The sequence below is a fragment of the Anastrepha ludens genome, chromosome 4, assembly GCF_028408465.1.
Source record: "Anastrepha ludens isolate Willacy chromosome 4, idAnaLude1.1, whole genome shotgun sequence".
NCBI lineage: Eukaryota > Metazoa > Arthropoda > Insecta > Diptera > Tephritidae > Anastrepha > Anastrepha ludens.
The window spans coordinates 87,105,558-87,118,710 of record NC_071500.1 but is presented as its reverse complement, the minus strand read 5'-3'; positions in this window follow the sequence as shown (position 1 = coordinate 87,118,710).

The window sequence follows — 13,153 nt, the reverse complement described above, 5'->3', positions numbered from 1 at the left end:
TTTAATTCAATAAAATGGACATAAATAAATAATTCATAAATAAAGGACAAGGTGGCGTTAAATTGATCATCAAATGTGGTTTTATAATGCATCTATCAAAGTTTGGAAGTTTGCACGGTGACAATATCCGATGAGACGTTCCTTGGAGTATTTGAGAGAAAGATTCTTCCTAAGATTTTTAAACTTTGCACATTGGTGACGGCGAGTACCGTAGGTGATGGAGCTGTATGAGCTTTACGACTACAAAGACAGAGTGCAGCGAATAAAGACCAGCGGCTATGTTGGCTGGGTCATGTCATCCGAATGGATACTAGAGCTCCGGCTCTGAAAGCATTCGATGCGGTACCAGCTGGTGGTAGCAGAAGAAGAGGGAAGAAAGCCTCCTCTGCATTGGAAAGATCAAATTGAGAAGTACTTGGCTTCACTTGGTTAGTCCAACTGGTACCGATTAGCACGAGAAAGAAATTATTTGTGCTCTTTGTTATTTTTTCTTGTTCACTCCTCTCGGGAGCATAGGGCCTCGACAAGACCCAGTCTAGCGTTGATTTTGAGTGATGGAAATATTTACTTTGACCTTTACGCCCTTCATTGCTATATCTGCCTGCTTCATAGTGTCAAATATGATTGACGAGCGACGCCATTTGCAAAAATTATTAATCGTCGCAAAGGGTGAATAATTGTGCGCAAACTTTTTGGTGATTCCAAATTGCAAACAGCTCAATTGCTTCACTTTGTGGTTAATATTAATCGCAATTTGTTGCTATCTCGTCATACAGCTTTGACGGTCGTAGGCAAATTTTGCATGCGCTTCACAAAATGATGTAATCAGACATTACATTTTAGGAGACAAAAACTTGATAAATAGTCAACAAGAGGGCTATCTTCATATGTACTTTTAGCACAACTGCAATACTCATTTTAAAAAGCGTAACGTCTGATGCGGTACCAAGACCAAGACTCGCACTTGGCCTCATCTAAATCACACTGCCTTCCACATCGCTTACTCTCGCGCACTTCTAGCCAAATTCACTTTAGAGTTCACGCATTTGCACAAAGTGCTCTGTGCTGCATTTAATTGAGAAATATGTTGGGAGTATTATCCTATGGGAATGTGGACAAACGTGCACATCTCCAGTGCCCATGGCATAGACAAATAAGCGCTGCACAACGCGATTGCAAATGCAAACGCAAATATTTGCATAGCCTGCCTGGCGGTGCAGGATATGCTGCTGCCCTGCCATTTTTTATACGCTTAGTATTTACTTATTGTTTTTTCTCTTTTTTTTGAATATGTTGTAGTACCCATTTGCTGTCGCTTGCCGCGAGCGCTCTGGTGTCATTCACTCCGCTGTCGCTTGCATGTTTGCATCTCAACTATGCACATAAGCCTGTGCGTGTGCATAAGAAAATGTTGGCAACAGGACAGAGGATGTGCACTTGGCTTGATTTGTGCTGGCATTGCATTCGCTTTGTTGGAAGAGCTTTGAGTTTGAGTAAAATAAAATTTCATATATGCAGTCAGAATTGTTGGTCAACATAACTAGCGGACAACAAGCCACAGTTCTAAGAAAAAACAAGGAAAACAAAAAAAAAAAGGCATTGTGAGATATTGCAGGCCGTTTGCTCCACAACTTAAATGCTTGTGTATGCGCGTCTGGGACAATGCATTGTGGGAAATATTTACTATTCAAGCAGGCGTCTATGACATTCATTGTTCCTTCTTTTCGGTAATGGAAATAGAGGGGCACAGCGTACGAACATTTCTGAAAAAACAAATTCCATGTAAAGTGATTTGAAGAACTTTAGTTTTGAAAATAATGAAAACAAAAAAATGTTTTTAAACGAATTTGAACATTTTCGAAACTGAAAGGATTAAAGTATTTTGTGTATTCTCAAAATTTAGGCTGCATTTATTAAAGGTGGTGGCACTAGACAAACAACAATGTTTTGTACGCTTGATTGTCGCGGCAAAGCATTGGAAAAGTAAGAAACAAAAAATTAATTCGCGTTGCTTCACTCTGGGCTGACAGCCATATGGACACGATGAAACACAAAAAAAAATCAGCTGATTTACCAACACCACTTTTAATAGATTCGCCTTGCATGAATTCTTCAAAAATTTGATTTATTTATAGGCTCGAGTATAATAAAAAGTAAACTGACATTTTTTTTTTAAATTTCCATAATAATTTTTGAGATTTATTCAATGTTGAATAGTTTGCTATAGAGTTTTTGGAACTGAATTTTATTTTTTAAATTTATATGATTGGTTTTTGAGTTTTTTAAGAAAAAATTATTTGAAAAAAAAAACAATTTAATTTTTATGACCATTTTTGAAAAGAAAATAGTTTAATATTTTGCTATAAAGTTTTTGGAACTGAAATATTTTCCGATATTTTTAAAATTTATTTGATTTGTTTTGAGTTCTTTAAGAACAAATTATTTGAAAAATGTTTTGGGTTATTTTTAAAATGTATATGAAACTTTTTGAGTTTTTAAAAAAAAATTTTTTGAAAAAAAACCATTGAATTTTTGTTGCCATTTTGAAAAGAAAAGAATTTAATCTCATTTTTTTAATAATATGTTAGACTATTCTCAGTAATTTCTGAGAGTTTCATAGTGGGACTCACATAACTTTTCGAGTTATATTCAAATATGTACAGCGAATCAATGAAAAATACCGCTCTGACTTGAAATGGAATCGATCTTTCAGTGTGTCAACAATTTTTCTGTTATTTAGCAAAACTGGCTGATAAAATTTGGAAGAGAGAGACACCTTTAAGTAAATTATTATAACTTTTATCCTTTAGGTTACGTTAGGTTAGCCAGGTTGTTTTTCTAAGACAAGACACTCGGTAGACAAGACTTTAAAGCCCATTGTGATATCCGCATTTGATTTCCATCCCCTAACTAAGTTTCTTAAGCCACTTAGATCTTTTGAGGAAGTTTGCTGCTCCCTCCAGTGAGACATTTTGCAAATTTTCCAGCTCTTCGAAGAAATAATTGCCAAGATATTGGCACGGCTTCTATGAAGTGCAGGACATTCACAGAGGAGGGGTTGTACCGCCTCAATTTCTTCTTCATTTCGGCAGCAGTTCCTGCAGAAGTCATTGTGAAGAACACCCATTCTACGGGCTAGGGTGCTAATAGGGCAATAACTCTTTAAAACCCCTGTGAGGACTTTGGTGGTTGATCTGTTGAATCCAAGCAGACATTTTGTATTTTTAAGATTCAGTTTTAGACCGAGCGTTTTGAAGACCCTGCAGTTAATAGTCAGATAACAGCTTTTATTGGTTTCCACGACTATGCTAAAGTCAATCGCACTGTATAGTTCGAGTTTAGAGGAATACTTATGTCTTCTACCACACGCTGAAGGTCACGCTCAGAGCCTTTCTTTGCTACTCTTTTATTTCCCCCCGCTCCAGAGTGTCCGGAAACCCAACAAAGTGTGGTGTTGAGTTGTTGGATAAGCGAAAGCGACTTCCTGCATTGTTTAACACATCTTGAATTGATGCGGGTTGAGGTCAGTACCTTGATCACTGCTTGACTATCAACAAAATTGGTCTCGCTTGCTGGAAGTAAGTCAACCAGTCTTACGTTTTGGCTGATTTGCCTATAGGGTAGATCTCAGATTGGAAGACGCTACACCGGGCTGGGAGTCTTTCATCCTACTAGCTGTATATCTTCTGAAGAAAAATGTTACCTACAGACCCACTCATGGAGCTACCAAAAATGCCTAAGCTGCGAACACTCACGGAAGGGGCCAGTGAGCAGACATTTGGATTCAGGGCATAGCAAAGATCTTTAGGGATCGCTTAAAATTATCCGGAATAGTTGGTAGAGGAGTATTCTGCGTCCTCTGGAGTCTTTTCCATGCGAAGTTAGCTGCAATCGAAAAGTTTCTTACTTTTGCTACTATTGTAAGGGTAGTAATTGCTGTACCGACAGCTAAGCGCCAATTAGGGCCCTGATCTGGTTGCTGGTGTGTTCGAAACTAGTCGGGAATGCCTGACTTCTCTTTCGCCTACATCCGAATATTTCGATATGAGGCTCATTTGGATTCTTGGTCACAGACGTTTTAGGGCAAACTACAGGTCAGATGAGCTTGCCAAACAGGAGACCCTAAAGGTGGTGCGAAATGAGAGGATTGGGGTTCGCTTGAGAACCTATTCTAGGAAAGATGGGCTTCGCGTCAACTCAGTGAGCGCTGGGTTTGTGCGCAACTGATCAAAATCACGAGATCCTTCAGATGATGGGCAGATCGGGGATATTCGAGAGAACTTGTAAGGCTAACAAAGCTGCGGTTCTCGAATTTTGTGGGCTTCCTTACCGGGCATTGTCCGTTAGGTAGCCATGCGTGGAGACTGCTTCAATTCCTTTCGGTAGCAGCTGTCTGGAGGACAAAGTGCAATCATCTCAGTATCTTTTCCTCAGACATTTTGGCTCTCATTTTTTTGTTACACCTGCGTATATAGCAGGTTTAGATATCACACATCTTTTTCTTGATATTTGCTTCTCTGCTTTGTATGAAGATGAGTTGTGTGGTTCATGGGCCTCATCCTATCAGCTCTTAGGGGTATTACTTATTACTGCGCTTTTTTCTTTATAGAATCTGAAGAAGGTCATAGTAGTTCTCTACTATTTATACTGGCGACAAGTAAATATATTATATTTCATGGGAAAGAATAATAAATAAATGCCATTTTCAGATTTTCTTTCTAGGTTTTCCTATGTCCAGACAGGGATTGACTGAACCCAGTCTAAAAAAAATATCATCGCGATACAGAGTTTGATACTAGGTTCATAAAAATATGGCAAAGTACCCAGAGTTGGCCAGGATTTCATCGTACATTTTATCTTAAAAAAAAAGTATACAAAGTTTAACGCTTGGGTAATTTGGTGAAAAAACTTCAAGCAAATCAGAGGAAAACGGAGTTATAGGAGTTTGATTGTGGGAACTTGGTAAAAGTGAGGCTTTAAGCTCACAAATTTCTTAGTATATAAATTTCTCCGATATTTACCTATTTTTTAAGAGAAAGAGACTCAAAAATAAAATCAAACCAGGCATTTAAGTTTTCATGAAAGAAATGTTGCTTATTCTTAATAATTTTTTTTATTTACGCACACACGTCTTATTAAACTAAGTGTGGAAATACCAATTATGAGAAATGTGGACATTTCAGATTGACCGGCTCAATCCTCATAAGCAGTTAACCTATAACGAAGTTCTTCCTATAAACTTATTCTTTTATGCCTTTGAGAAAAATGCGAAAAATGGCGGGACATTACAGTTATTTTTATAATTCATAGATATGAAATTCGCTTATTTGCCACCAAATTGATTTATCGCATTTATCCACGTTGCTGAATTGCTAAATTCGTACTTATTTTGATTAAATAAGTGCCAAAGTGTCAGTGTAGTTGCTTTACAAGGGATTTAATTAACGTGTTTTGCTTCCTGTTTGTGGTTTATTTAATTGTTATTTATTTTGTATTTTTTATAGCCATTCAATATTTGCTTAGTAGTAACTAAATGGCATTCAATTTACATAATTATTTGCAAACATGAAGAAGGAAGCGGTGGATCGAAAACACAAAGTTTGCGAACAGAAATAATAGAATTATTAAATCAAAATCAATTGTAAATAATAATTAAATTAATTTTTTTTTGTTATTAATATAAATAATAAATAAAAAAAATAGTTATTTTTTAAGGATTCTTGCGATCACTGATTACGAATTTGAAATAGATTTTACATATACAAATTATATGGATTTTAATGTAACTTGAAGACGATTTATCCTAAATTCAAAGTGATGGATGCAAACATGGATTTCGTATGCTGCACCTATTTTTTTAATTATTTGACTTGAATGAGACTCTGTATTTTTAGATTTCTTATGTCCCTGGTTATATACTATACATAGGGCGGAAAATCTTTAAAAGTTGTGCGGTTTTTAATGAAACTTTGTAGTTAGTCGATTTCGACGTCGCCGATTATGGATGCGGAACGGTATGGAGTCAGGTCGATGTTCATTCAATGGGGAGGACCTAATGAAAAAAGATTAATACAAATTCAGGATTTTCATGGGACTCGATATGTAGAGTTTCTGAGATCGCTGATTATGAATCTGAGATTCATTTAAAAAATTCCAAATGAGGGATTCCAGAGGGCGAATGAATTTAAAAAATATTATTTTTATTATATAAATCTATATTTTATAAAATATAAATAAAAAAAACAAAAAATTATATAAAATATATTATAAATTAATTTTCATTAATAAAATGTTTTGGAGGCTTGGTGGCTACTGTATCAATTTGTCTTTGAATTTAAAAATACTAAACTGCTCCTTTAACTAACTATCAAGCCAGTTATTTGAAAAGAAGTTCAGAAGGCCGACCAGGTAAGAGTTAAGGGAATGCTCTAATAAATGCTCTAATAAAAATTTGCTCACTAGATTTCTGAAAGCTTCGGAAGATATTAAAGGCATAATTCAAGTAAACCAAAGGCGTTTTTAACCAAAAAATTTATACTTGCATTTTTTTTCCTTATTCAGTCCTCTCGGGAGCATAGGACCTCGACAAGTCTTTCGTTAATCTATTTTGATTTCTGATAGGGTAGGTGATTAGTCTGCCGCTACCAGTCCTAAGTGGTGGAAATGCCCACCTGTCGCTGCTTGGAGCGCCATCTGTGTTTCATATTTTTCTGCCAGAAGGATCGCACAGCTGATTGAGGACTTTGATAAATTTGGTGTGTCTGCGCTATTACCGCGGTTGCTCGCTGCTGGCGCCACTGATGCAATGTGTAACTGTTTGTTTTTGCTTGTTTTAGCAACCACAATGCAAATAAAAACGCTGACTAATTCTGCGGGAGTAAAGATGGAAAGGATAAGTTTTTGAGTTTGAGGAATGAGATTTTTGTTTATTTTGTGTTTTAGAAACAGGGAAAGTAGGTAAATTTGGAAAAGTTCGAGGACCGTTCCAGGTCGTGGGATTCGAACCCACAACCTTTGGGATGGCAGGCTAGTGTATTTACGCTAGACTACCGGGGTCCATCACTCAAAATAATTTTTTTTAATTTTGTTTTATTCATTGCATAAAAATAAAGGTACATCTCTCAATGAGAATTAAAAATTTTAAAAATGATTTTAAGCTCGAAATACTGTACGTTTAAGTGAATCATATTTGATAGGAATTTCTGCTGCAAATGAGCGCTAAATTATTATATAACGAGGTCCTAAGTTCAATGTCAAGCACAGCACAGCTGAGTGACAGACAGTTTGGTCTAGCGTTGGGTGGCCAAAATGTCCACTTCTCTGTATTTGTTGCTGCTTGTTATGTATAGAATTTTGTACAACTGACGAGTTGCAGCTGCAACTGTCACTTAGCCACGATTAAGCAGAGTAAATTGCTTCTGTTATTCATGGCGGTAAAGAGGAATAGAAATAAGAAAATCACTTTGTTCTGCTATTTAAAAATGAGTTGTTGCACAGGTTTTTTATACTTCAGGTAACTAAAAAATTTAATTCAACAGTTAAAGCAGTGGACTGAATTGAGCATAATAGAGAAAAAAAGGGTATATACCAGTAGTATGTATATTCCGGACTACAAGACAATATCAAAAAATGTTAAAATTTTAACATTTTTATCATTTTAACTCAAAAATTTAACATTTTTACCATTTAACTCATTTTTTTAACTTACAGTTACTCAAAATTTTAACATTTTTTAACATTTAACTCATTTTTTTAGCTTATATTATCTCAAAAAAAAAGTTAAAAATTTTGAATTGGGTCGATTTAGTCCACCCCTAAATTATAGTTACTCGTAGTTAATATTTTTAAGATATTAAAGATATCTATTTTTGATGTACTAGTAATCAATATTTAGGTTGGTACAGTTAAAAATTTTGTGTTGGGTCGATGTCTATTAAGTGAAAAAATGTTAAAATATTTATTACAAAATATTTAAAGTAATCTATTCAAACAAAAATAAAAAAAAAAGTTAAAAATTTTGAGTTGGGTCGATTATTATTGATTGATAATTTTAAATATTTATTACAAAATATTTAAAGTAATCTATTCAAACAAAAATAAAAAAAAAAGTTAAAAATTTTGAGTTGGGTCGATTATTATTGATTGATAATTTTAAATATTTATTACAAAATATTTAAAGTAATCTATTCAAACAAAAATAAAAAAAAAAGTTAAAAATTTTGAGTTGGGTCGATTATTATTGATTGATAATTTTAAATATTTATTACAAAATATTTAAAGTAATCTATTCAAACAAAAATAAAAAAAAAAGTTAAAAATTTTGAGTTGGGTCGATTATTATTGATTGATAATTTTAAATATTTATTACAAAATATTTAAAGTAATCTATTCAAACAAAAATAAAAAAAAAAGTTAAAAATTTTGAGTTGGGTCGATTATTATTGATTGATAATTTTAAATATTTATTACAAAATATTTAAAGTAATCTATTCAAACAAAAATAAAAAAAAAAAGTTAAAAATTTTGAGTTGGGTCGATTATTATTGATTGATAATTTTAAATATTTATTACAAAATATTTAAAGTAATCTATTCAAACAAAAATAAAAAAAAAAGTTAAAAATTTTGAGTTGGGTCGATTATTATTGATTGATAATTTTAAATATTTATTACAAAATATTTAAAGTAATCTATTCAAACAAAAATAAAAAAAAAAGTTAAAAATTTTGAGTTGGGTCGATTATTATTGATTGATAATTTTAAATATTTATTACAAAATATTTAAAGTAATCTATTCAAACAAAAATAAAAAAAAAAGTTAAAAATTTTGAGTTGGGTCGATTATTATTGATTGATAATTTTAAATATTTATTACAAAATATTTAAAGTAATCTATTCAAACAAAAATAAAAAAAAAAGTTAAAAATTTTGAGTTGGGTCGATTATTATTGATTGATAATTTTAAATATTTATTACAAAATATTTAAAGTAATCTATTCAAACAAAAATAAAAAAAAAAGTTAAAAATTTTGAGTTGGGTCGATTATTATTGATTGATAATTTTAAATATTTATTACAAAATATTTAAAGTAATCTATTCAAACAAAAATAAAAAAAAAAGTTAAAAATTTTGAGTTGGGTCGATTATTATTGATTGATAATTTTAAATATTTATTACAAAATATTTAAAGTAATCTATTCAAACAAAAATAAAAAAAAAAGTTAAAAATTTTGAGTTGGGTCGATTATTATTGATTGATAATTTTAAATATTTATTACAAAATATTTAAAGTAATCTATTCAAAAAAAAAAAACAAAAAAGGATACATTTATTTTTTAAAGTACCTTTCAAAAAAAACGACGAACTCCTCAAAACAAGAGTCTTTGAGTCAGATTTGAACTTGCAACAAAATTATTGTTATAATTCCAACTGCTTAACCAACTCATCTAAACATCATATTCTGAAGTAATGTAATTACAGCTGAGTAGTATGCAAAGCAAGCAATGCTGATCTTATCAACATTGCTCACAATCTATAAATAGAATAAGCATAAGCACAAACCAAAAAAAAAATGAAATACTGTTGAATACGAGTCACAAACTGCAAGATAAGCATAATATTTGATAAGCTTTTATACATCAACACATGTTTCGACTCTGTCGAAACCGTTTGACAAAGTCAAACATGGTTACAAGTGCAGTATGTATTTAGCGTTAGAAGAGGGTGGACGCAAAATAATTGAAACTTCAAATTTGAACTCTTTGAAGTTCAAATTTATAAAATTTACCCAATATTGGTTCATAACTTAAATCTCTTATTAAATATGTTATTGGATTAGATGGATAAATTTTACTAATATAAAATATTTCTCGAGTCCAATTATTTTTATATTTGTTTTCAAATTGTTTTTTATGTGATTGAATTCTTACTTTTTCTCCAATTTTAAAAACTGGTTTTTCTAAATTGTTTCTATTAATTTTAAAACAATTATCAAATATTAATTGTTCATTTTTTTCATTTACTTCACAAGGTTTCATACCAATAGTTCTATGTACATCTTTGTAATTATATTCATATAATATTTTATCAATTACATCAATCCAATTAGTATTTTTCTGAATTTCAAATCGTATTTTTAGTTTTTCATTAATGGTTCTATTAAATCTTTCTACAATTGATGATTTCTTTTCACTAAATGTTTGATACATGTTAATATTGTATTTATCTAAAACTTCTTGGAAATGTTTATTTAAAAATTCTTTACCAGAATCTGTATGAAGTAATTTTGGTGCACAACCTGCTTTTTTAATAATATTTAAAAATGCTTCAGAAGTTGTTTTTCCATCTTTCTTTTTTAATGGTTCTATATAAGCAAATTTAGAAAATGTATCAATTACATTAAGCATATATTTGTATCCTCTATTAATTCTAACATTAACTGTTGTCATAATTAGTAAATCTGCTGCCCATAGTTCATTTATGCCTTTAGTAATAATTTTTCTTCTTTCAAAATTTTTTCTTACTGGTTTATGCAACTCTTTTGCTATTTTAAAATCATTATTTTTAGTATCAATAAATTCATCTTTATCCATTTCAAAAATATTTAAAATTTATTTTAATTAAATAACAATGATATCAGATAAAGTTTTAAAAGAATATATTAAAACACAAAAAGACTTAAAAAATAAACTTCAACAATTTAATTTAAACAAAGTAATAAAACAAGAAAAAATTAATGAAGATCTTCAAGCAATTATTGAACCATTAAATCAATCAGTTATTAATGTTCACAATTTAAATGATAGCTTTAAAAATTTAATAGTAGATTTAAATCAATCATATAAAAAAACAATAGATGGACATTCACAAAGTGAATATGTTTCAACGGAGTCGAAACCGTTTGACAATAATATGAATTTACAAACTAATGAATTTAACGAAAAGCAACTATCACCAATTAGAAAAACAAACAAACAAAAATTAGTTGAAAGTACACCAACAACTAGCACAGGTTCACGGAGCGAACAGTTGACTCCATCAACATCAAAAGACGCTCTTTTGCGTAGTGCAAATGAAACGTTATCTACACCAGTACAATTTATTTCAGACAAAATTGGAAATATGGCAATGAAATATTTAAATTTAAATAATTCTGATATGAAATTATGTGACAATATTTTTGGTCTAAGATCTGAAGATGGAAAAGATTTATGGATTGGTAATACTGAAGTAAAAATTAGTAATAATGATATTATTTTAAGTAATAAAACTTATAATGGAACAAAAGGGTTATGGGAATTAATAACTTTAAAAGAACCATCAACAGCTGTAACAAATAATGATTTACAAAATTATGAAGAAATTATATTATCAACATATGCTTACATGCAAAATAATGACAAAAGTTCTAAACGTATTAAATCTAGCGTTGGAAATAAATATATGAATTTTATTAGACCAATATTGATTAAAAATAAAATTATAAAAGAAAAAGTAGGATCTGGTTTAAATTCAAAAAATAATCTTTCAAAATCATCACAAAATTTTAAAATTAAAACTAGTTTACCTACTGAATATGTTCGTTTTGCGAATCGTTCACAATGTGAACGTGTTTATTGGAATGATATTAATGAATTAAAAGATAGATTAAATTTGTTGTTAGGAGAGTATAATGCAGGAAATGATAGTCCAGAAATACATAATGAAATTATGAATATTATTGAGGAACTAAGAGAAGAAAATATGTTGACTCTCTCCGAAGGAAACGTATTAACTGTTTAATTAAATTACATATAAATTTAAATAAATTAAAAAATTTTTTTCTAATAAATGGGAATTGATAAGTTTGGACAAAAATCTTTTTCAGAAATAAATTCATCTAATGAATATTCTCTTAATAGAATAATATCATTAGAAAATGAAGTTGAAGAAATTCGTTCAAATAGTGATCAAATGAAAGATATTATTAGTAAATTAATGGAATTAAATCAACTACTTCAAAAAGAAGTTGAAAAACAAGAAAAAGATAATGTGGTAGCTTTTGGTGTTGTATATAAAGAAATAGAACAATTAGAAAATAATTTAAATCAAGATATTATTAACATAACTAAACAAGTAGATTTTATAGAAACAAATATTGAAAATTTTAAAAACAGTTTAGAAAAACAATTGGATAGTTATTCGGAAAAACAAATTTTAATTGATAATTATCTTAAAGATTTAGTTTTACAAAATAAAGACAATATTAATCAAAATAATATTACTAAACAAAATGATGAAACTAATAATAAGATTGATAAAAGTATTCAAGTAGATGAATATATAAAACAATTAAATATTGAAGAAAGTGAAACAGATATTGAAGAAAGTAAACTACAAATTGAAACAAATATAATTCAAAAATAATTTAAAAAATTCATACATATATAAATGATAAACAAAAATAATAAATCAAAATAAAAATTCAAATATTCAACATCGTTGAAATATGTTCACATCATATTTCATTTGAAATTAAAAAAAAAACTTAATCTAATATAATTAATAATTTAATGTATAGTAAATAGGAGGGGTTCGTTTTAGTTACCTACATTTCCTATTTCATAATGTCCCCAGGGTAATTTGTAAGTCTTATTTAACTTATCGTTATCATTATTATTCAACTTTTTATTGAAATAAAACTTATCATCATAGGGTGACAATCCTATTTTATTCTCTTCTGTAGTATATAGTTTATTATCATATGATCTAATATTATGAACAGTTTCATTTTTATTTTTTAAATTAATTAAACAATTCTTATAATCTTCAATTGTTAACTTTTTAATATTATTTTTCTTTATTCCTTTACAAACTTTTTTATCACAAACATCGGTCTTAAATGCATACATTTTACTTCTAAGTCCACAAAATTCTCTAATTGGTATTCCATTATATTCATCTTTAAATTTTCCTGGTACTTTTTTATTAATATTAGATTTTAAATCTTCAATTGGAAAATTATCTATATAATCACTGGTATCATAATTATCTAGATCATCTTTCATTTCAGAATAAATATCAAAATCATCATCAATATGTTTACCTTCAAAATAAAGAATAAATGAATCAGTATCTGTTCCTAATAATTTCATTCTATTACCATATTTAGTTT